This window comes from Phyllostomus discolor, chromosome 5 (genome assembly GCF_004126475.2).
Source record: "Phyllostomus discolor isolate MPI-MPIP mPhyDis1 chromosome 5, mPhyDis1.pri.v3, whole genome shotgun sequence".
In the NCBI taxonomy this organism is placed as follows: Eukaryota; Metazoa; Chordata; class Mammalia; order Chiroptera; family Phyllostomidae; genus Phyllostomus; species Phyllostomus discolor.
The window spans coordinates 23,787,438-23,810,988 of NC_040907.2; the positions used below are offsets into that span (position 1 = coordinate 23,787,438).

Sequence of the window (23,551 nt, forward strand, 5' to 3'; positions counted from 1 at the left end):
AGGAAGCCGAGATTCCTCTGAAATTTCGAACCTGGGCAACTGGAAGGATAGAGAAGCCTCTATAGGAAAAAGAGAAAGAAGAACTAAGAGAAGTCCATTTGCATTTATTGGTGCCAATTCTGCGATAGCCCACCACTGGGCCCTAGGAAGATAAGAACAAACTAGTTGCTACCATCTCGGACATGGCTCTCGCAGGAGGCAAAGGCATACAATGGATGATTTCAGGACATTGTGATGAGTGTGGGCAGACTTGTACAAGCACAGTGGTGTAGGGAGTCAGTAGTAGCACTTCCATCCACATAGCTGCTCAAGCCAGAAATCTGGGCATCACCCTTATCACTCCCCACTTCTTTCATCCAATCACCGAGTCCAGTAGATCTGATGTCCTAAATATCTTCTGAGCATCTTTTGAACCCTCCAACTTTTCTTCATCCCCATTGAGAACATACTAGGTCAAGTCACTGTGTCTTTTCATTTCAACTACTGTAATAAAATTTCCTGAGCGGTCTCCCCACTTTCATTCTGGTTTGCTGCAATCCATTCTCATGCTGTGCCAGAATTATCCTTTAAAAAGGGAAATCTGAATCCCTTTCAATGGCTTCCCGTTGCTCTCAGTTAGAGCCAATATCCTCAACCTGCACTATCAGACCCAGCAGGATCTGGCTTGTGTGCTTTAGTTCCTATTACGCTCCAGAGTCGATGGCAGACCTAACAATATCTAGAATGTGCCAGGTTCCGTCAGACCACAGCGTTTTCCCATGTGTTGTTCCTTCTGCCTGGAACGCTCTTCTCCGATTCTCTGCCTGAAAAGCTACATGTTTATGGGTCACTTCCTCTGGGAAGCCTCCTCTGACCTTCTAGCCTAAGTTAAAACCTCCAGATTCTATGCCAAGAGTCAGTAAACTTTTCCTGTAAAATGCAGACAGTAAATATTTTAGGCTTTGCAGGTCATAGAGTATAAATACTTTTATCATAGAAGCCACAGACAATGCTTAAACAAATTTATGAATGCTGAACTTGGAATTTCATATTACTCTTTACATGTCATGAAATATTAGCTTTCTTTTGATCTGCTTTCAGCCATTTAAGAATGTAAAAGTAATTCCTAGCGTCTGGCCGTGTAAAAACAGGAGGTGGGTTGGAACTGGTTTGTAGACTGAAGTTTGCGATCCCTGTTCTATGTTGTCATAGTATATAAACCATACACTTTCCTGTGTTCCACCTATCACAGTGGTACTTAAGTATGCATGGAATAGACTTCTTTTTAAAAAGATTTTATTTGTTTTAGAGAGAGGGGAAGGCAGGGAGAAAAAGGAGAGAAACATCAATGTGTGAGAGAAACACCTTACATACGCTCCTCAATCAACCCCGGGCCTGGCCTGGAAACCAGGTGTGTGACCTGACCGGGAATCAAACTGGTGATCTTTTGGTCCATGGGATAATGGTTAACCCACTGAGCCACAACAGTCAGAGAGATGGCAGGTTTAGTTTGAGATGCCAGCAGGAAGTCAGGGTATGGTGATTCCCAAATATCTGGAACTAAGGTGATGCTAAGATGTAGACAGGAAGTAAAATGCACAGGAGAGATTTAAAAGCTACCTGAGTATGCCACATCACTCAAGGACTGGAGTCACTCAGAGAAAGGCTGAATGAGGAGAAAAGAGGCAGGAAGCTGGAACTGTGTGGGGTAAGTTTCTGGGCCAGGGAAGGGGCAGAGGTGGGACAGAGGTAAGAAGAGACCAGTATAATTTTAGAAACCAAGCAGAATGACTTGCATTTTTGTAGCCATCTAGTTTACCTCCGTGTTCCTAGTTTTATATTTTGTACTGGGCACGACATATAGTAGACACTCAGAAAATCTGTGAATTGAAAATTAAATTGAATCAGAACGTTTGAAGAAGCACTACACAGCATGTAGCCCACAGGACAGCTCACAGGAGGGGCTCAAAGAAGGAAGAAAGAATAAACTGTGTGAAAGGAATGTTGCTGCCCTGGCTGGTGTGGTTCAGTGGATTGAGTGCTGGCCTGCAAATAAAAGGTCACTGGTTTGATTCCCAGTCAGGGCACATGCCTGGGTTGAAAGGCCGGGTCATCAGTTGGGGGCATGCCAGAGGCAGCCAATTATGTATCTCTCACACACTGATGTTTCTCTCCCTCTCTATACCCTCCTTCCCCTCTCTAAAAGTAAATAAATAAATACAACCTTTAAAAAAAAGGCAATATTGTTGAGGCCAGTGAGGATGAGGCTGGCTGTGGCAGAGCCTGAGACTTGAGTCGAACATGGTGAGCTTTACTTGGTCCCTCAGTGTACTTTGTTTACTTTGCCTAGGGGATGCAGAAATCTACCAAATAGATCTCAGTTCTTAAAGAGCTCACATCTGGTGGGGAAAACAAACCCAGGCCCTGGTAACATAGAATAAAGTGTAAAGGTACTGTAGGAGTAGAGACAGAAGGAGCTAGTAAACTTGGAAGGCTTCACAGAAAACGTGACATCTGAGCTCAGTCTTTACCGATTCGATTTCACTGTCATGAATTCCAGTGGAAATCAGAATGTGCAAAACTCTGATAAATGCAGTGGTTCACAAACTTTTATGTACTTAAGAATCTCTGGAGAGGTTTGCTTGTAATGTAGAGTCCAAGGCTACCCTCCCCAGGAAACTTCTGGTTCAATAGGTGAGTGACACCCATTTTAAGAAGCTTCACAGGACCCCACTTCCAGAAAACCTCTTTTGGGCCTCCCATTGTTACTGAAGGTGGGGACGGGGAAGGGGGGCGGTGGCGAGAGTTGAGGCTGCAGAGAGCTTTTCCAGCCGAGGCTCCCGGATCTCCGGAGGTCATTATCACAACAACTCCATCTTGAGTCGTGTTTCCAGGGTACTAAAGGCTTTCACCCGCCTTACTTTATCGGAGCCTCGGAACAGTCTGTGGGGTAGAAATTACGAGTCTCATTTCATCGGGGAGGAAACTGAGGCTCAGAGAGCGGAGCCGATTTGCTCAAGGTCACAAAGTGAGGGTTGACTGAACGCCGGGAGACCGGGTTCTCCCCTCAGAGACTTTTCAACAGCAAAAGCAGGCCGCAAGGGGGTGGGGCTCAGGCCCTCCCTCCAGTCTGGTTCCAACCTCCAGGCTGGCTCCAAAATGGTGGGGGCAGTGGCGTCAGCAACGCCTCCGCCCCTCGCCTCCAACTCCCTCCTTCTTCCCCAGGCCACCCAAGCGGGGGGAGGGGATGGAACGGAACAACCCACGTGACTGCCGACAACCTGGCGCGTGACGCAAAACGACGGGCCCAACGCTTGCTTTGCCTTGTGGGAAACGCAGTTCAGTACACCGTCAAGTTGCGAGGAAAGACGGCTTTACGACTACATTTCCCAGGAGGGAGCGAGACGACGCTGCCGCCGTGGGAGAGCGGGGACGCGGGGCGCGCTGCCGGGAGGGGGTGAGGTTTGGGCCGGTTGTGCCGTTGCGAGGCTGCAGCCGCGGTCGCTGTGGTGGGCCTAGGTGAGTGGGGGCCTCTGTTGGGAACTAGGGCCATTGGATCGAGTCTAGTCACTTCGTCTTTTATGTTTTCACCCCGGCAGCTGGGACAGGGTCCCCAGGCTCGCTTGGCGCGGAGCCGCTCCTCGGCGTCTATCTCGGGCCTTTTCTAAGCGGGCCCCGCTCCCTCCGGCTCCTCCCCCTCCCCGCCCTTCTGGGCTTCCCCTCGCCCCGGCCTAGTTCCCGAGGCTCGAGGCCGCCTTACCTCCGAGCACCTTCTACCCTGCCTTCTTTTTCTTGTAAGTTGTCGGGGACTGGCCTCCACGTTCTCCCTCTCCCTCTTTAGTCCTGTGAGACCAATTGTTTGGATTTCCCCTTTTCCCGGAACTCTTGAGTGTCCTTTCCCCCCGACATAGCCTCCATTGGCCTGACTCTGTCTTCCCTTAGGGCGCATGTGGCTGGCACTCAGTAAATGTTAGTACCTCTTCCGTTCTTTTTGCCGTGTGGCCAGAGGAGGCATGGTCCAAATTTCTCTGCCCCGGGAACATTGGTGCGCCCACTTTTATTTCAGTCTCTTGGACTGGAGGGAGGCCGACTTGCATTCCAGTGGTAATCGGCGGGTGTTCTGCGTATACGAGGCAATTTTCTTTGCCTTCCTTAGGACCTAACCAACTTTTACCAGCTGTTCTATTTGCTTTTCTAAATCTTAGGGGAGGAGCATGGCGGCAGAAGCTGGGGAGTAGCGCTGGCGCTCCGAAGGTGGAAACCTTCAATGGTAGTACAGTGTTTACGGGGGGATCGTTAGTTGGGTAGGAAAAAAATCTGAGAGTTATGGTAGAACCTGGCCGGAGAGACCAATGAAGCTTCTGGTGGCAGCGTAACCGAGGGATCCTGGACCCCATCTGTCTGGTTTCAAAGTTTGGCCCTGCTAGCTTTGAATTTAGGTCAGGGGCCTTCACTTGAAAGTGCCTCAGTTTCCTTATCTCCACAGTGCTGGTGAGTAAGAAACAGTGGTCATGTTGTAGGATTGTGATAAAGATTAAGTGAAATTAAATTGAAAGCCACTTAGCTCATTACCTGACAGGTATTTAAACACTGTTACTATTATCACCATCGTTTGTAGGATTTCTAGAGGGTAGGTCCAGACCAGAAAGACATGTCTCATGCCAGATGGCCCTTCGTTTTTTGTGTGTGTGAAAATACTGTCTGTTGTAGCCTGTCCTTAATGTGTGTACCCGTTATATAGAAGTCTGTTAAAGACCCCAAGACGGCTGTTTCCATGAAGAATTTGTGGAGCAAATTCCACAAGTTTATTTTTAACTGGGAAATGTGTTTTGTGAACTAGTGTACACACTTGAGCAGTATGAAAAACATTTTTCTGCAGCTATTTAGGCTTGATTGTATTTTGTAGAAGAGGTGAGTTGGAGTTTTTATAAGAAACTGTTTAACAAAAAACCTTTATGTCCAGTACAGTTCCATTTTTTAAAAAAGATTTTATTTGATTTTAGAGGCAGGGAAGGAAAAGAGAAAGGGAGAAAAACATCACTGTGTAGTTGCCTCTCGCACTCCCCCTACTGGGGAACCTGCCCCACAACCCAGGCGTGTGCCCTGACTGGGAATTGAACTGGAGACCCTTTGGTTCCCAGCCTGTGCTCAATCCACTGAGCTGCAGGAGCCAGGGCCATTTTTTTTTTAACCTTTTATATGAGTGAAAGTTCAATTTTGGAGACAGTTGTTTTTAGTGTGCGGACTGGGTACTGTCCAATTTTAGTGGTGGTGGTGGTGGCAGTAATGAAAGCAGCAGCAGTAGTTCCTTAGCATATTTAACATCAAGTACAGATATTTCTTGAATTCGGTTTCAGTGGTGAAGTTACAGATTGCAAAAAGAGTGTCCTGTTTTGTACCAAGAAATTGGAAGGAGAAAGCTTGGAGTATTTCCAAGATTAGCACCGAGATGGGAAGAGATGAGGCTGACTGAGAGAGCATAAAGATTATCCTGGCTGGTGTGGCTCAGGGGATGTAGCACTGGCCTGCGAACTAAAGTGTCTCCGGTTGGATTTGCAGTCAGGGCACATGCCTGGGTTGTGGGCCAGGTCCCCAGTAGGAGGTGCACAAGAGGCAACCACACATTGATGTTTCTCTCCCTCTCTTTCTCCCTGTTTTCTCTTTCTAAAAATATGTAAATAAAAACTCTTAAAATAGACATAAGATTTATTTTTTAGAATTGGTGGTCTTTTTCTTTAAATTAATTTTAGAGAGAGACATTGATTTGTTGTTCCACTTATTTATGCATTCATTAGTTGCTTCTTGTAGGTCCCCTGACCAGGGATAGATCCTACAACCTTGGTGTATTGGGACAACGTTCTAATCAATTGAGCTACCTGACCAGGGCTATAATGAAGGGTTTAGACCATTAAAAATCTTAGAGTGCTAGCCTCTTTCTCTTGGGCACAGTGATGTCTATGGAAGTGTGGTTAATTGAAAGAATTGTAGTTAATACTCTTCTTTCAAATACTAGATTTTGATGGATTACTTCACACATTCATTCTGTGAACATCCAAGATTAATTCAGTATTTGACTGAGTGATTGATTAAACAAATAGTGCCTGAGAACCTACCATCTACTGGGTCCTGTGCTAGGCTCTGGGAGTACATAGGGGTGTGAGACAGACGGGTTTTGCCTTTTGAGAATTTACAGTATAGTGGGAGAAGACACAGGAATAAGCAAATAAATTACAAGTTGAGAAAAGTGATGTAGAAGTATCAAGCAGGGGACTCCAGTAGTCAAAAAAGGAGCGACCTAAGGGTAGTCAGAGTTTTTTTTATCAGGAGTGAAGAGACAGTTTCAGTTTTGTAGGGTGTCATGAAGAGAATGTTCCAGGTGGAGGGAACATATACCAAAACTTGAGAAGAATTGAGCTTTCTGAACTTTCTGAAAAGAGGCTGAGTGTGTGCGACACACAATAAAGAGAGTGGCTAATGATGAGAGGGAGAGGTAAGCTCAGGGAAGTCATTGAAGCCTTTGGAGGGGTGGGAGGGGTTGCCGTCCGATTCATATTTATTTATTTATTTATTTATTTATTTATGGAAAGAGGGGAAGGGAAGGAGAGGGAGAGAAACATCATGTGTGGTTGCCTCTCATGTGGCCCCCACTAGGGACCTGGCTTGCAACCCAGGCATGTGCCCTGACTGGGAATTGAACTGGCGACCCTTTGGTTCGCAGCCCACACTCAATTCTCAAATCAGCCAGGGCTGATTTGTATTTTAAAGGCACTTTTGCAGAGGTGTGGAAAATGGATGGTGGGGGTTATCATTTAAGAGGCCGTTGTGCTGGTCCAGGCCGGAGATCTAGTTTCCTGAAGTAGATTAGTGGAGTAGGGATAAATCCATTGGAGGAGACTGAGGGTTTGGCAATTACGTGGGTTTAATATTTTCTGGAACAGGATGTCCTTCATCTGTGGTCCGTGGGCTGCAGGGAGCCCATGAACTCTAAAATTTTTGTGAGGGAGTCCATTTTCTCAAAAAAAAAAAAAAAGGCTGTTACCTTCCATCATATTCATTAGCGTGTCAAGTCAAGAACCACTGCACTAGACTATCCAGTGTAGGGTTATAACTCATAAAAAAGTAGTTGCCCCCGGCTTACCAGGAGAATAAAATCATAGGTACCCTTTCTAAAAGTTTTGTCTTTATTTGCTTTCAAGGGAACTCGTTTTCTTTTTTAAATCAAGATTAAGTGCCATGCCATAGAAATCATCTTTTAGTTTGCTTTTGTCTGGAAGTACAGGCTGGTGCACATACTGAGGAAGCTGAACCTTAGTGAACTCAGTTTCACAAAAAATCACTTGCCTCATGTCTTCTTCATTGGGTTTTTTTTTTTTCACAGTTCCTAGTTTAGTGGAACAAATGGAGCACCTTAGTGTGTGAAGAATAAGATAATTTCTTCTTTCCTTCAACATGAGGGGTTTCAGATGTATATTCATAGATATTTTTCATGTACTTTTATTTTACTTTTTAAAGATTTTTATTTATTTTTACAGAGAGGGGAAAGGAGGGAGAGAAAGAGGGAGACAAATGTTGATCAGTTGCCTCTTGTATGCCCCCAACTGGGGACCCCACCAACAACCCAGGCTTGTGCCCTGATTTGGAATCAAACCAGGGGACCTTTTGGTTTGGGGTGGGGGGTGCCCAACCTACCCCACACTAGTCAGGGTTTTAGTATATTTTTAGATGATAGTGTGTTGTTATTGGAAGCATAGGGTGTGCTTTCTGCCCCAAAGTTAGAGCTCTGCCACTGAGAGAACCTGGTATAATTTTTATAGCTGAGGTTGAAAACTGAAAGCTTGTGGACTGAATTCAGCCTGCAGATGTGTTTTGTTTGGCTCACACAGTGCTGGAAGTTTGAAATAGTTGTCAGCATTAAAAAATGGAGATTTTTCATGTAAAAATTTGGATTTAGCCTGCTTTTGAAAAGTCAGATCTGGCCCTGGCTCAGTTGGTTGGAGTATTGCCCACCCCCTCCTCCACCCTGCGCCAAGGTTGTGGTTCATTCCTTGGCCAGGGCACATACAGGGGGCAGCCTATGAATGCATGAATAAGTGGAACAACAAATCTATGTTTCTCTTTCTTTTTTCCTTCCTTCTGTCTGTCTGTCCTTCCATCCATCCATCCACCCACCCCTTTTTAATTTTTTTTAAGATTATTTATTTTTAGAGGGAGAAAGAGAGGGAGAGAAGTATCAATGTGTGGTTGCCTCTCACGTGCCCCCCACTGGGGACCTGGCCTGCAACCCAGACATATGCCCTGACCGGGAATCGAACTGGTGACTCTGGTTCACAGCTTGCGCTCAATCCACTGAGCTACACCAGCCAGGGCTTCCTTTTTTAAAAAAGATTTTATTTACTTATTTTTAGAGAAAGGGGAAGGGAAGGAGAAAGAGGGAGAGAAACATCAATATGTGGTTGCCTCTTGCATGCCCCCTGCTGGGGACCTGGCCCACAACCCAGGCCTGTGCCCTGACTGGGAGTCAAACTGGTGACCCTTTGGGTTCGCAGGCTGGCACTCAGTCCACTGAGCCACAGCAGCCAGGGCTGTTCCTTCCTTTCTGTCTCTAAAATCAATAAAAAAAAAAAAAATCAGGACTGTCAGTTATGGCCCTCTTTTAGCTTTGCAGCAGCCATCTTTTTGGGGGGTATGTTCTCTGGTTTGTCACAGACCTCACCACAGCCTGACATGGAGCAAAATGTTAGTTGATGCTTATCATTTTACATCTTTATATTACATGTCTTTAGGCGTTTTAATTTGCTGTCTTTGTTCTAGATATATGATACAGGCTGCTAATGCACCCACTTAAAGTCATGCTGCTGTCTTAATAGTACATCACCATTAAACCTTTTTTTATTTTGGTGCCTCATTTCTTCCCTTTGTTTCTTTACAAAAAAAAAAAGGAAATTTAAGTTAACTTCAGTAGGTGAAGCAGTGAGAGGGGGTGAACCCAAAACAATTGAATTATTTTGTTTCTAAACTGAAGAAACCCAAGGACTTTTAGAAAGCGTGAAGGCATTGATCTGACCCTTGCCCATACCTTTTAGCTGGCATATGTGCAGTGTCCTCATTTTTGTTTTGCCTGATTTGCTTTTTAGCATCTGGAATGTTGTAACTGCATAGCTTGGCGTGTTTCGGAAGATGGGAGGCCAAACAAAGAGAAGTTGCTGAATGTCTATTTAGAAGACTTTTGGTTCCGTCCTGAGGCATAAGGACCAGGTGTTTGTTGTTGTTTGTTTTATCTTCACCCAGGACATGCACCCTCCCAACCTAGGTGGGACTGAGCCAGCAACCGAGGCACGTGCCCTGACTGGGAATGGAATCTGCATCTTTCAGGTTACGGGATGATGCTCCAACCTGCTGAGCCACACCAGCCGGGGCTTGTTGGTTTGTTTGAATGACGTGCCTCTGTGAAGTCCATTGCTTTTCTTCAATAATTCTGTGTGTTTTTTGAGGAGTTAATAACTCAATTTCGTTTTTCTTTATTTTAATCAAAACAGCAGTGTAAATAAAAGATTGATAGAGGAAATCATAGAGGTGAGGTTGCTTTCTTTTTTTTTTTTTAAGATTTTATTTATTTTTAGAGAGGGAAGGGAGGGAGATAGAGAGAAACATCAATGTGCGGTTGCTGGGGGTCATGGCCTGCAACCCAGGCATGTACCCTGACTGGGAATCGAACCTGCGACACTTTGGTTCGCAGTCTGCACTCAATCCACTGAGCTACGCCAGCCAGGGCTGAGGTGAGATTGCTTTCTACATTTACCTGAGAGATTTCTTCACTCCAGGGCTCTCTGTTACTTCAGGCTTCCCCAGACGATGGTCCCAGTGTATCTAAAGGATGTGTCCTGGAGTCCTGACTCGAATGCCTTTGGCTACCAGACTATGGGCTGTCAGGAAAAAAACTGTAAAAATAAAGGAGACTGAGGACTTTGGTCAGGTGTCAGAGTGAGATTGCCCAAAAGAAAACACGAATTGGGTAAAATTTTTAATATAAGAAATCCTTGCTCTAGATATAACAAAGTGATTCTTCTGATCCTTGCTTTGTATACTCTCAGGTTCTTTCTGCTTAGCTGTCACAGAGGTGCTGTATCACATTTTGGCTTTGGCAGTTCTGGTGTCCCTTCATAGGCATGTAGCACATTGGGAAGTGTTGGAGAGAGGCCTTCCTTGACTACCCTGTCTATAATAGTGCTTCTTTTATCAACTGATAACTGCCCTATCCTGCGATGTTACTATGGGGCGTCATATTATTTATTTTTAATTTACTGTGTCTTCAACTATTTTAGAGAGTAAAGAGGGGATTTGTTTAATTCCCTGTTGAATCCCCATACCTAGGGTGATCACTGTCCCACAGAAGAGGCTTAGTAAATACTGAAAGGATGAATTGATACGGGAATGAATAAGTTTCATTCCCAGGCTGGCTGGGCGGTAGTTTCAGAGTGCTCCCACTGTCAATCCCCGGTTTACTGAGATTACATTCCACCAGTTGAAAATTGTATGGTGGTGGGTGAGGAGATTACAGGGGGGGCAACAGGGTACTTCCTGGGGTGATGGCAATATTCTGTATTTTGTTGGGGTGGTGTTTACATACTATATTTTGTCAAAACTCACCAATCTGTATTTTTAAAATGTATATACCTATTGTCATTGAATTATAAAGGTGCTTTTTAAAATTTTGTATTCAAAACCCACCCTCTAGAGTCTGCTATAAAACTGAAGTAATTCAATAAGTAGGTTGTGATAATGATTGTTTTCCTTGAATTTTCAGTCACTTTAGCCAAGTATAGATTGGACAAGAGATTTTAAACTACTCTATTGGAGTGAAGAGGTGTCTTAGGAGCTATTGAGGGAAAGAGGCTGAGTTGGTAGGGCTCATTTTAGAGCAGTTCTGCACTGACATTTTACTTTATTTATTTTGTAAAAAGATTTTACTTATTTATTTTTACAGAAAGGGGAAGGGACGGAGAAAGGGAGAGAAACATCAATGTGTGGTTGCCTCTTATGTACCCCCTACTGGGGACCTGGCCTGCAACCCAGGCATGTGTCCCGACTAGCACTCAAACCAGTGACCTTTTGGTTAGCAGGCCTGATGCCCAAGCTGCTAAGCCACACCAGCCAGGCCTGAAAGCTTAATAATACTTAATGCCTTGCTTCAGGAGGACTTAGTTGCAAAAGTGCATTGTTTGTGATAGTCCTCTTATTTGCCTGAAATATTTAGAAGGTGATTGGGTTGATGGAGAATGCTTTGTCTTTGTTCCTAGCAAAGAACTTAGCTTGTCTGTTCTCTTCCTTTATTTCTGTTTTGTGCTTGTTTTTGCTGGACATTTTACCTTCAGCATGTATAAATTGTTTCACCATTCAACCAGCCAGGGGTTATTAAAGTGGCCTTGAATGTAGTGCCTTGTTAAAGGACAGTACAGAATGAGGAAGAAAATATATTTAATCGATTGTTGGCTTACTGTATTCCATTTTAGCTGTGGAGGCTGCGTAGTGTTGGAGGAAACATATAATGAGAGTAAGTTGATAGGAAATTCTCTTCTAGATAGGGAGTACTCTTTGTTCCATTTTCAGCAAAATATATTCAGCTGCAATTTCAGTTAGTAGGGCATGCTGAAGGAGGTATGTGATCCGTGGTACCTAGAGGTCTTGATTTTTTCAGATGGATATGATGAAAAATGGAAATCTTCCTCTTAAAAGCTTTTTTTTTTTTTTTCTTTTTAATTGGAACTGTGGTGCAAGTTGTTCAACCTTTTGGAGTATCTATTCAATTTCAAGTGGAGAGAGAAGTCACTGTTTACTGTCAGTGGGGTTATTGTGATGGTTAGATGATTAGCTTAGTGTCAAGGCACATAGTAGGGATCCAACAAAGTAATTTTATTATTATATATGATAGATGGCTGCTTGTTAACTATTTGGAAACGGAAAGTAGTCATGTGACATTGTCTGAAAGGATAATGTAAAACACCCAAGCCCTCAATTGATAGCAGGTAGAAAGTACAGAGTATGTGATAAAGGTGGTATTTCAAGATTGTGAGGGAAGGGTGGCTTAATTATCCACAAACAATTCTGGAACAATTGGCTAACCACTTTAAAAATTAGATTATCTTTTTTTTTTATTTTGCTTTTTTTTAATGGTTCTTTTAGCCATTTTTATTTTTAAAGATTTTGTTTATTTTTACAGAGAGGGAAAGGGAGGAAGAAAGAGAGGGAGAGAAACAGCAATGTGTGGTTGCTTCTCATGCGTCCCTCACTGGGGACCTGGTTTGCAACCTAGGCATGTGTCCTGACTGGGAATTGAACCAGCGACCCTTTGGTTCACAGGCCAGCACTCAATCCACTGGGCCACAGCAGGCAGGGCCAAAATATATATATATTATCTTGACAAAATACATTTTATTGAAATGAAAACCAGAGAGGTACAGAGTAAATCAACAATGAGGTAGCATTTTCTCTCTTAGATCTCCATCTAAAACATGACAATTACTGCTGGTGATGATGTGGAGAAATGGGCATTCTCAAATACTGCTGGGAGCAATATAAATTGTTGCAGACTTTCTGGAGAACAACAGTATATATCTTACTTTTAGAATAATTATACAGTGTTATTTATGTTAAGTGATAAATGGAAAGAACCCTAAATGTACAAACTCTAGGGGACTGCTTATATTATAGTACACTTTATACAGTAGGATGCCAGGTAGAAAAGAGATGTAGATTGAAGAATCATATGTATTGACATAACAGTAGTGAGTGGAGAAAATGCCCAGAACTTAGTTTTGTTCGGTTCAAAAATCTTTGTGACTCCATTTCCTCCTTTGTCAGTGTTTATTAAATATGTACTGAGCTTTAGATTTTTTGGAGGGGAGAAAAAGTTACCTTGAGTATCTGGTCTAGATCTGCTCAGGCTAATTCACTAGCCACCACGTGTGGCTAGTTAAATTTAAGTTAATTGAAATTCAATATAATTTTAATAGTTCTCATACACAGCCAATAGGAACACATGACTTGTAGCTACCACAAGAACGTTTACTGTACCTTGAAGTTCTGTTGGACAGCGCTGGCCTAGTTTGCCATTTCATGTTTTTGTCAGCATCACTTCTGCCTATCGTAGATAGGGCTTTATAATAGTTGCTGCTTTCTCCACTTAGATTTCACAGAGAAGGATTTATTAAGTTCTCACCCGAGGGCATGTTTATTGATTTGAGGGAGGGTGGGGCAGAGAGTGAGAGAGAGACAGACATCTATCGATTGCCTCTTCCATGTGCCTGTATCCTGACAGGTGATTGAACTTGCACCTAGGTATGTGTCCTGATCAGGGATCGAACCTCCAACTTTTTGGTGTACATGATGATGCTCCAATCAAGTAAGCACCTGGTCAGGGCAGAGTCAAAATGTTTTGAATTCATTTTTTTTTTAAGATTTTACTTATTCATTTTCAGAGAGATGGGAAGAAAAGGAGAAAGAGAGGGAGAGAAATACCAATGTGTGGTTGCCTCTCACCCACCTCCTAGTGGGGACCTGGCTCACAACCCAGGCATGTGCCCTGACTGGGAATCAAACTGGCCACCCTTTGGTTTGCAGCCTGTGTTCAGTCCACTGAGCTACACCAGCCAGGGCTTAAATTCGTTTTTATGGGACTCCAGAGGTTGTAACATGCTTCTTGCCTTAACATGCTGCCTAGCAAAGACATTATTCATAGGGTGCACTCAGTGAATGTTATCTTAGTGAAACATTTGTAAAAGTGCTTAAACTTTTAATGCACATTGTTTCAGATCTTCATGTTAGTTAGTGTTCTTGGACAAGGAATAGCCAGTCCTGACAGGCCAACTGAATATCTTACTAAGGGGACATTTTCAAAGGCAGACAACTAGTAGTTGGCAACTGTGCTCCAAAATAAAACATTAAACCAAGGAGAGGGACTGGAAATTAGGGAGAGGTGGCAGAAATTAGGAAGGAGACCTCTTTTTTATGTACTCTTGTACAGCTTGACTTTTTCTGTGTATTACTAAAAAGAAAACTAGATGAAAAGAAGAATTAAACATTTTCATTCAAGTAAAAGTTTATGTTAATATCACAAGTTCTCTGATTCTGTATGCATTTTTTCCATTTTTAAAACTACCTATGCAACAACAATCTTGACTTTATTACGTTAAATGACATAAGCGAGACGTAAAAGGACAAATGTATGATTTCGCTTATATGAGGTATCTAGGGTACTCACAGCATGGTGATTGTGGGGGTGTCACTGTTCAGTGGGTACCCAGTTTCAGTTTGGGAACATGAAAACGTTCTGGAGATAGATGGTGGTTATAGTTGTGTAAGTGTGAATATCCTTAGTGTCACTGGACTGAACTGTGCACTTAAAAGTGATTTTAAACTTGTGTTACATATATTTTACCACTGTAAAAAGAAACTGTATAGTTAATATTTGTCATTCAACAAACAGTCCTGGCTGGTGTGGCTCAGTGGTTGAGTGCTGGCCTCACTAGTTTGATTCCTAGTCCAGGGCATGTGCCTGGGTTGCCATCAGGTCCCCATTAGGGGGTGTGCCAAGAGGCAACCACACATCGATGTGTCTCTCCCTCTCTTTCTCCTCTCTAAAAAATAGATAAAATCTTTAAAAAGTAAACAAAAACCCCAAACATGTACCTTAGACACTAGGAATACAAACAGGAATTTGATCTGGTACTTACTGCCAGTATTAGTGATATTGTAGGACTGTTAGTTTTCAAGGAAATAGAGGCTTATGTTGTAGGGAAACGGGTAGCTTATAAAAATTTTGTAATGGATAAAATGATAAATGAGAGAAAGTAGCTGTTATGGTTTCAGATAAGACAGCCTTATCCTGTGGATGAATAGGACTCCTCAGATGAGATGTCATTTTGCTCCGAGGCACCTGTGCATTGCACGCACACACGATTTTAAACATCGTCAGTCTAAGTAGAAACTATCATGTACAGATGGCATGTTGATCTCTCTCATGTAAGTTGAGAACCTGGGGCACAGAATTATGGTGTCATTTAGGAGGCATACTCGGATTAGCCTGGAATCAAGTACAGGCTTGGGTTTGTTACCAGAGTGCACTGCTTCTTAAAGAGGCTTTTGAAGGTGTAATAAGCAACTTTTATTCTGAATCTGCCATAAAGCCAAATTCTGAATTCTCAAGAGAAAGAAGGTGATTGTTTAATGACCGTATAACTACCCATACTAGGTGGTTGAGGTCTTTTTCTTTTCACTGTCATTTTGGCCTTGACATGATGAATAATATAATAATGTTTATTAAGTACTTACTACGTGCTAAGCCCTGATTTAAGAACATTACATACGTAATAATTGATTCAGTTTTGATAGCAATCTGGGGTAGTAGGAACCAGCTTTACCGATGAGGAAACAAAGATAGATTTAAATAAGTAACCAGCGGGTGGAGGTGGGGATCACACTGAAGCAGTCTGACTTGAGAACATGTACTTTTTCTTATTTATTGGGCCAGTGGTTTGTAAACAGCTTTGGGATGATTGATTACTAATTTTATTTGTCCTATTGTGAGTTGCTGGATGTATTAAAAATATGATAGTTTGTCATTTGTGACTTACAGTTTTGAGAAATACTGCTCTTTAAGGGTTTATCCCTATTTGGTCACGTGCACTACATGCCTCTGTTACAAATTACATAGAACCAGAGTTGGCAAACTTTTTCTTTTGTAAAGGTCCAGGCAAAACTAGGCTTTGGGCGCAAAGAGGCAAAACTGAGGCCATTGTGTAGGTACATAACAAGAGAAAACTTCTAATTGGCATAATTAAAAAACAATAATTGGCCCTGGCTGGTGTAGCTCGGTGGATTGAGCATGGCCTGCGAACCAAAGGGTCGCTGGTGTGGCTGGTTCGATTCCCAGTCAGGGCACATGGCTGGGTTGCAGGCCAGGTCCCCAGTAGGGGCCATGTGAGAGGCAACCACACATTGATATTTCTCTCTTTCTCCTTCCCCTCTCTCTAAAAATAAATAAATAAAATATTAAAAAAACAATCAAATACAACGTTTGTAATACAGATCTGTTAGTAGAAAGGAATTCTTTGGGAGATAATATTTAACATGGGTTCAGAGTTAACCTATCAAAATTGATGACAAATACTCACCTATGAATGTTGAAATCTAGTGACAGTTTACCTGTGTCATCTTTGAAAATATCTTTTCACAAAGAGAGGTACTGCCAAAAACTAATATTAATTCATGACTGTATGATTTTAATTGAGTACATTCATCACTTGGAAGGCATTTATGGAATTCTGTTAGAGTCTCTTCTTGATACTTGCCTTTAGTATGCCATTACCCTGCAGATTAATCATCTCCAATTGAAGATTAGATGGAAGTTTCACAGTTACAGTCAGATGGACTTTGCAATATGGAGATTTCCTTTGTACTTGTATTGAGGTTGGAAATGTGCTGGAACTGTTTGAACTAAAAGTATGTTGGCTTAAAATTTGTATGGAGATGGAGATCTCATTGCTTGTTTTAACATTTGCTAGCACAGGAGTGAATAAAGTAACCTGACGTTACTTGTGATTTAAGCAATGTTTAAACAGCATTCAACTAATTTGTTGCAGTGTGTTTCCCAAAGAAGTGCTATTTTGCCTTGTAATTTTTAAAAAAAATATTTATTAATTATTATTATTATTTTTAGGGGGGGAAGGGAGGGAGAAAGAGGGAGAGAAACATTAATATGTGGTTGCCTCTTATGGCCCTGCAACTCAGGCATGTGCCCTGGCTGGGAATTGAACCTGTGATCCTTTGGTTCACAGGCTGGCACTCAATCCACTGAGCCACACCAGCCAGAGCTATTTCCTCTTTTTTTGATGTGTATTTATTTTACTGTGTTTTATCCATTACCGTTTATCCTGCCATACCCTCTCCACCATCAATCACCCCCCCTCCACGCAATCTGTAATTTTCAATAGAATTTGTTTACAAATCTTACCAACTCTGCAACAAAGCTAATTTCCAAAATCATTCAGTATTCAGTAATAGTATTTAAGGGTGATTCTTGTTCAGAAAATTTCCAGATTTGGCCCTGAGCTTTTTTTTTTTTAAAGTCAATAAAATTTTACCTCTGCTAAGCCACTGGTAGGGCAGGGCAGAATTCACTTTCTATTTCTGATAAAAATTCACAAAACTGACAGTAGTTAAGTCTACAAAAGTGAATTGAGAGCTAATAAAGGTCTCTCTTGACAATACTGGCTCAGCTTAAAATTTTGCAATAGCTTAAAATTTTTTTTTGGAGAGTACCTGCTGACAAAAATAGTACAGAGAATAGCCATATACTTAAAAAAAAAGATTTTATCTATTTATAGAGAGAAGAGGGGGAGAAAGGGAGGGAAGCATCAATGTGTGGTTATTTCTCACGTGCAAGAGAGACTGTTCACAGGCTGGCCCTCAGTCCACTGAGCCACACCAGCCAGGGCAGAATAACCATTTTCCTTAAGTAGTTTACATTTTCACAAGCTTTGTAAGTTTGTCCAACTGATCCCTTTTCCACACATTTTAACCATCACTTATGACACATTTTAGCAGTTCAGGTTGTATGGAATTAGTGTTCTCTCAACTTCTTTGAAAAAAAATCTTGCCTGTAATTCCACACAGACTATTCATAAAGGCTGACTCTTCACTCACCTTAAACTCAGCATTGACTACTCCAGTGAACAACTGAGCAGTATCAGTAATATCTGTCAAATGATCAAGAGCCAGGGAACACTACTCAGTCACTTGCCTTTTTTCTTTTTAAATGCCTAATTCTGGAGCAGTTTCAGATTTACAGAACCAAGAAAATAGATGTATACTGCATATTGCACCTCCCCCATTAACAGCAGGTAGAAGCCGAAAAGTACACCTTTGCCTGTCTGGGTAACACAGGCAGGGCAAATCGGGGTGGTGGTGCATAGAAACTGGTGGGAGGGATGCCTCGGGGCTTCAGGTGTCTCCTTCCTTCCGCTTAGTAACCAAGGGCCAGAGGCTCTGATTTGCTTCTCCACCATTTGTACAATGGAAGATTGAAGACTTCTTGGGATGATAAAATTCTTTCCAATATCTAAGACAAGGTTAATTAATAGGAAAGAAATGTGATGGGAGGGTAAAATGGAAGGTGTGTGTGTGTGTGTGTGCACGTGCGTGCTCTCTCTGGTTAGAATTTTAAGGATGGATGTACTGGAATAGTTTCCTTAATTCCGTGAGTTGTAGAATAAGCAGTTCTCTGTCCTGTAACAGTCGTCTGAATATCCCTCAAACCGATGTGTGCTTCTCTGATTAGAAGCAGAGAAAGAAATTTGGGGTGATACAACAAGGTAGGATGAATTCCAGGAATGACTTACAAGGATATACGCAAAAGTATTTTGAATGAGTTTTTGAAAATGCTATATTTTTACTGTTTGTCAACTAAGTAACTGTAGACCAACATTATTGTTAATTTGGTTAAAGGTCTGTTTGAATGTTAATTTTATCTAGATAAAAGTCTTACCCTGTTAGTTTTAAGGGTAGGTTTTTGTTGCCTGTTTGTAATGTTAATTGCCTAGTTACCTTTAGTATAGGTCAAGAGTTTATTGCTTGGGTAATCAGTTTACTCAGCAGACATATCACTGTTAGGGAAATCGACATATTCACAGAATGAGATGATGAGTGTAAGGAGATACAGGTCTAGGTTAACACAGAGAAGCAGTACCTAACCCAGCCCGGGCAAGCCAGGGACAGCTGTCTGGGGGAGGAGACCCTCATAGGGATGAGTTTGGTGAGACAGAAGAGGCATTCTAGGCTGAGGATTCCCTGTGTACCAAGAGTTTAAAGAAATACATACCTTTCTTTTCTGGCCACATAGGCAAGGATTCAGCTGTGTGTAAGCCACCATTTTAGAAAAAGCTAAGGTGGATATCCTTGACTGAGTGCATGCTGAGTAAGTGAAAAAAAAAGAAAAGATTAATGTTGAGCCTACATCTTTAGATTATTTGAATTATGGTGCCTTCCTACTTTATAGCATTGTGAACGAACGCTAAAGCTTTAATAAGCTAAGAGTGAGGACATTAACTACATTACATGAGCTTGTTGGTCTTGGGACTTTGTTTTCTTGTTTTGAATAACACACTACATAGCGTTGTTGTATATGTCCATATTAGTAATGTTTAGGTCTAGGAATATTCAAACAGCTGGATCAGAAGGGTTTGTGTGTGTGTGCGCTTTGAGGATGAGGATAGGGAGTTACTTTAACTTGAAATGTATTTATTAAATTTAGTTCAGTATGCCTCAGTAAAAAATTTTTATCTCAAATATCTAATTCTTCTGAAGTAATTTTTCAGGTTGGGTTATAGAGTTTGTGAATTTGTCTTGCATAATGCAAACTGTAGCACCTGAAATGTTGCCAGTGAAAGTATCAGGTTATAAGAGGAAGGTTTTGGCTTTCCATACTGTATCCTTACTGTAGGATGTTGGATGGGTTAAAACGTGTGTGAGGGACAAGCAGACAGAGACACTCAGGCTAGTATACTTAGAGAAGCCTGTGTCCATTTGGAGTGAAATTGAGGGCTACAATATATTTTTCACTTACAGATTTCAAGCGTCTCTATTTCAGTTTGCAGTCTGCAAGGGTTGGGTAGCTATTTTAACACTGCTTATTTCCTCTCATTCCAGAATTGTATCCCAACTTTGTAAATTGGAGAAGCCAGCAGCATTGCCGCTGTTTCTTTGAGGTAGTGTCTGCTTGGGATCCAGTGCAAGTCGAATCATTGTTCAAATAAGGTAAATGAGTGGTGGTAAAAGGAGCTAATAATAACTTCACTGACTTCTAAACCCAGTCTTATATTTAGAGTTGTTTATTCATAAGATTACTTAATGGAAGTTCTGGGTTCTTGAATAAGTGTTTGTCATTTTAACAAACTGAAATAGATGGTAAGTAGCTTTGCTTTCCTCTTTGATTCCTTTCTAAGTTACAGAATCAGCAGTTACTTTTTCCATTTTAACTGACTTTTGAGTTTTTTAGTAACACATATATTCACTTGGAAATGTTAAAAAAAGGTTATTATGAACTTTACATGTAAGTATTGTTAATATTTTGGTGAATAGTCTCTTCATGTATATGTTACTTGGATATGTGTGTGTTTAATCAAAATTGGGGTTGCACTGTCTTGTCACCTGGTTCTTGTTAACAAGAGCAAATTTACATTTTTAAATGACTCATGGCATTTCATCATGGATGTGCCATATAATTTAGTTACTTTTAGGTAGACATTTAGGCTTTTCTCTCATTTTTCCCCCAAGATAACTATGTGATAGACATGAATAACTTCATGTATACAGTGGTGGACAAAAGTAGGTTTATAGTTGTGAACACGCAGAACACAGGGCTCATTCTTGTATTATTTATTAATTATCGTACTGTTTATTTTTAATACATGAAAGAACCTCTCTGCATGGATAATGTCAGACCCTTGTCAGCTCCACTAGGGTTTGTATGAAAAACAACAGTCTCAAAAAAAAAAGAAAAAAACAACAGTCTCATCTCACCCCCTTTCCAGGCCCCCAACAATCATTTCCAACTCTTTAGTGTTTCTTTCCATGTTACCCTAAACAATAAGCTTATTTTGCTACTTACTGGTTTTCCAGTTTTTGGTATTATCTGTTAACTTCCCATCTTGGATAGTAGCAGTTTTCTGGAAGAATATCCTGACCACCTTACACATCCACATTTATTGTCACTTTCATTATAACACAATTTTGGTTAGAGCAGCATTTAGTGTTGACAATATGATGGTTGTGTACACCTTATCACAACCAAATAATTCTGGATGCTATAGTCTATTTTTTTTTCTGTACAACTTTGTGTTTTCTTTGTTAATCTTTTTTTGTCTCTCTTGCTTAATTTTCATGTTTTTATTGGTAATTCCTCTTCGAATTCCACCCAGAAGTGTAAATCTTGTTCAATACTGGAAGCATTTAGGATATATTAAAAAATTATCTTCTTGGAGATGCCTTCTGATCTGCTCCATCCTGGACGTGTACTCTAGGTCGCTGCCCAGCGGTCACACGTGCCATCCCTTGCATCATCGTCCTGATGGTTTTTCCTACCTCATGCTGGATCCTCTTATCTTTTCCCAGACTGTTCTTGATTTAATCACTTGTTTTAGAGGAGTACCTTTATCCATTAGCTTCCTGAGAATAGGTATTGAAGATGCAGATTTTCAGATATGCATATCTAAGAATGCCTTTGTTTTGCCCTTATATTACTTTAACACCCCCCCCCCCCCATGTTTCGTAATGATGTTATTGGTGTGGCTCTTCTCATTCAGTGTGCTAGCAGGTCACTCAGTGAACTGAAACTTACATCCCTCAGTTCTGGGAAATTTTCTAGAATTATGTTGTTGATTTTTCTCCCCTTTATTTTTTTCCCCTCTTTTTCTGGAATTTTGTTTGGATGTTGGAGTTTTAGAACTGATCCTGCAGGTTTGTCTCTTTTTATCTTTGTTTTTTCCTTCTCTGTGTTTTTGTTTTACTTTCTGGGAGTTGTCCTTGGCTATGTTTTTTAACCTTTGTTGTAGTTTTTCACTTGGATATATTTATATATTCCACATTCAGCAAGAATTCTGTTTAATCAGTCCTACTTCATGCAACTCTTAACAGCCTCAGTCCCTACAAGATACTCCCTTGATACGCTTGCAGAAACTGGTGCTCCCACAGCTGCCAGGACAAAATGACAGTTGGTTCTTTGCGTTTTCCCAAGTGAGTCAGGGATTTCAACTGCAATAAATTACAAACCATTTTCTCCCCATCTCTCTCAAAGGCTTTTCAGTTTGCTGCCATCATGGATGATGAGTTATTTATTGTGGTAAGAACCCTTAAGATGAGATCTACCTTTGTAGCAGATTTTTAGTGTACAAGTACATTGTTCTCTATAGGTACCGTTTTGTATAAGATTTGTAAAGCTTAACAGCAGTTCGGTGCACATTGATTAGTAACTGCCCATTTCTCCCTTCCCCAGCCCCATGACAACCAAGCTTCCACTCTTTGAATCTGTGAGTTGTGCCTAGTATTTTATTTTATTTTTATTTTAAAAAAGATTTTATTTTTAGAGGAGGAGGGAGAAAGAGGGAATCATCAGTGTATGGTTACCTCTCATGTGCCCCCTACCGGGGACCTGGCCTGCAATCCAGGCAGGTGCCCTGACTGGCAGTCAAACTGGCGGCCCTTTAGTTCATAAGCCAGCACTCAGTCCACTGACCCACACCAGTCAGGGCAAATATTTTGTTTTTTAATGGCTTACTTTTTTACGTTTCTTTAATGTAACTGGAATTTTATTTTTGTTTGTGTTAAGAAGATAAAATCTTACTTTTTTTTATCACATTGTTAATTACTTGTGCCAAACAGTGGTTTATTCTTTTTCTTAGTAATTTAAAAAGCCACCTTTGTAAAGGTATATTATATTACATTATATGGTATATTTCCAAACTTTGTATTTTGTTCCATTTAGCTGTCTAATCTTGCATGCATACTCCAATGTTTTTATTATTGTAGCCTTATTTACCTTTAAATATTTAGTGATGCAAGCCTTTCTTCCCTCTTTAGCCTCAGCAAACAAAATATAATTGATTATTTCCATACTTATTTTTATCCATATTGATATGTGGCAGTTCAAGAAACTGAAATATGGGGGGGTGGACAAAGTGGGAGGAAGTAGGAATATCTGTAACAGTGTCAACAAAATAAATAAATATTATGAATAAGTAAAGAGACTTAAGTATTAGAAATTTAAAAATAAAGACTAGAAGGACACGTACATAGGAATTCAATTGGCATAATAAACATACTGGATTTTAACCTAAAGATTCTTATTTTTGTCTTTTAAGGCCGCTTTGACATTTTGATTCAGTCATTAGACACTTGAGTGCTTGTTACTGTGCTTGTTCTCTGTGGTAGGGATACCAGTAGTGAGCAGGACAGACAGGACCCCTCTTCTTGGAAGCTCACTTTCTAGTTTGAGAGGGGACAGATATGGTTAAGTTCAGATTTTCCTGAGTGCTAGGAGAAAAATAGGACCAAAAGATAACTTGGGGGTAGGGGAGCAGTGAGGTTTCACTAGATACTATACTAAAGGAAGACCTGGTGATGACCTAAGATCTGAAGGATGAGAAAGGAGCCAGCCATGCTTGAGATTGTAGGAGAGTGTTTATGTGGAGACAATGGCACACATAAAGATGCTCACACTCTAAATGCCTGGCTTATTCAAGGAAAAGAAAGAAAGCAGCCATTGTGGCTCAGGGAGAGGGATTGGAAGGGGAAGACAGTGGCTTGAGATGATGTTGGAGACGTAGGCAGGGGCCACATCATTTAGAATTTTCAAACTGTGGCAATCCAGAGCTTTCACATATAAATATGATGAATTCAGTTTTGTTCTTCTTTTAAAAAGCAACTGTAAACTGTATAAGGTGTCCTAGGAAATAATTAGATTATAGATAGTTAAGAGAGGGGCGGCACTGATCACATGTGTCGGACCTAAGTTCTGGCTGAG

General features: G+C 41.2%; 1 protein-coding gene across 4 annotated transcripts in view; it reads left to right on the plus strand.

Annotated features, from left to right (window-relative positions):
• Positions 1–3,374: 3,374 nt before the first annotated feature.
• Positions 3,375–23,551, plus strand: part of THRAP3 (thyroid hormone receptor associated protein 3) — a 62,868-nt gene continuing 42,691 nt past the window's right edge. For 2 of the 4 annotated variants that reach the window (XM_028512075.2, XM_028512076.2), the window contains exons 1-2: positions 3,377–3,498; positions 19,681–19,788. The gene's annotated coding sequence lies outside the window, so the exon portion shown is untranslated. Of the gene's footprint in view, positions 3,499–19,680; positions 19,789–22,024; positions 22,059–23,551 lie in introns of all 4 variants that reach the window. The other 2 variants (XM_036025775.1, XR_003684603.2) reach the window with 2 other exon arrangements.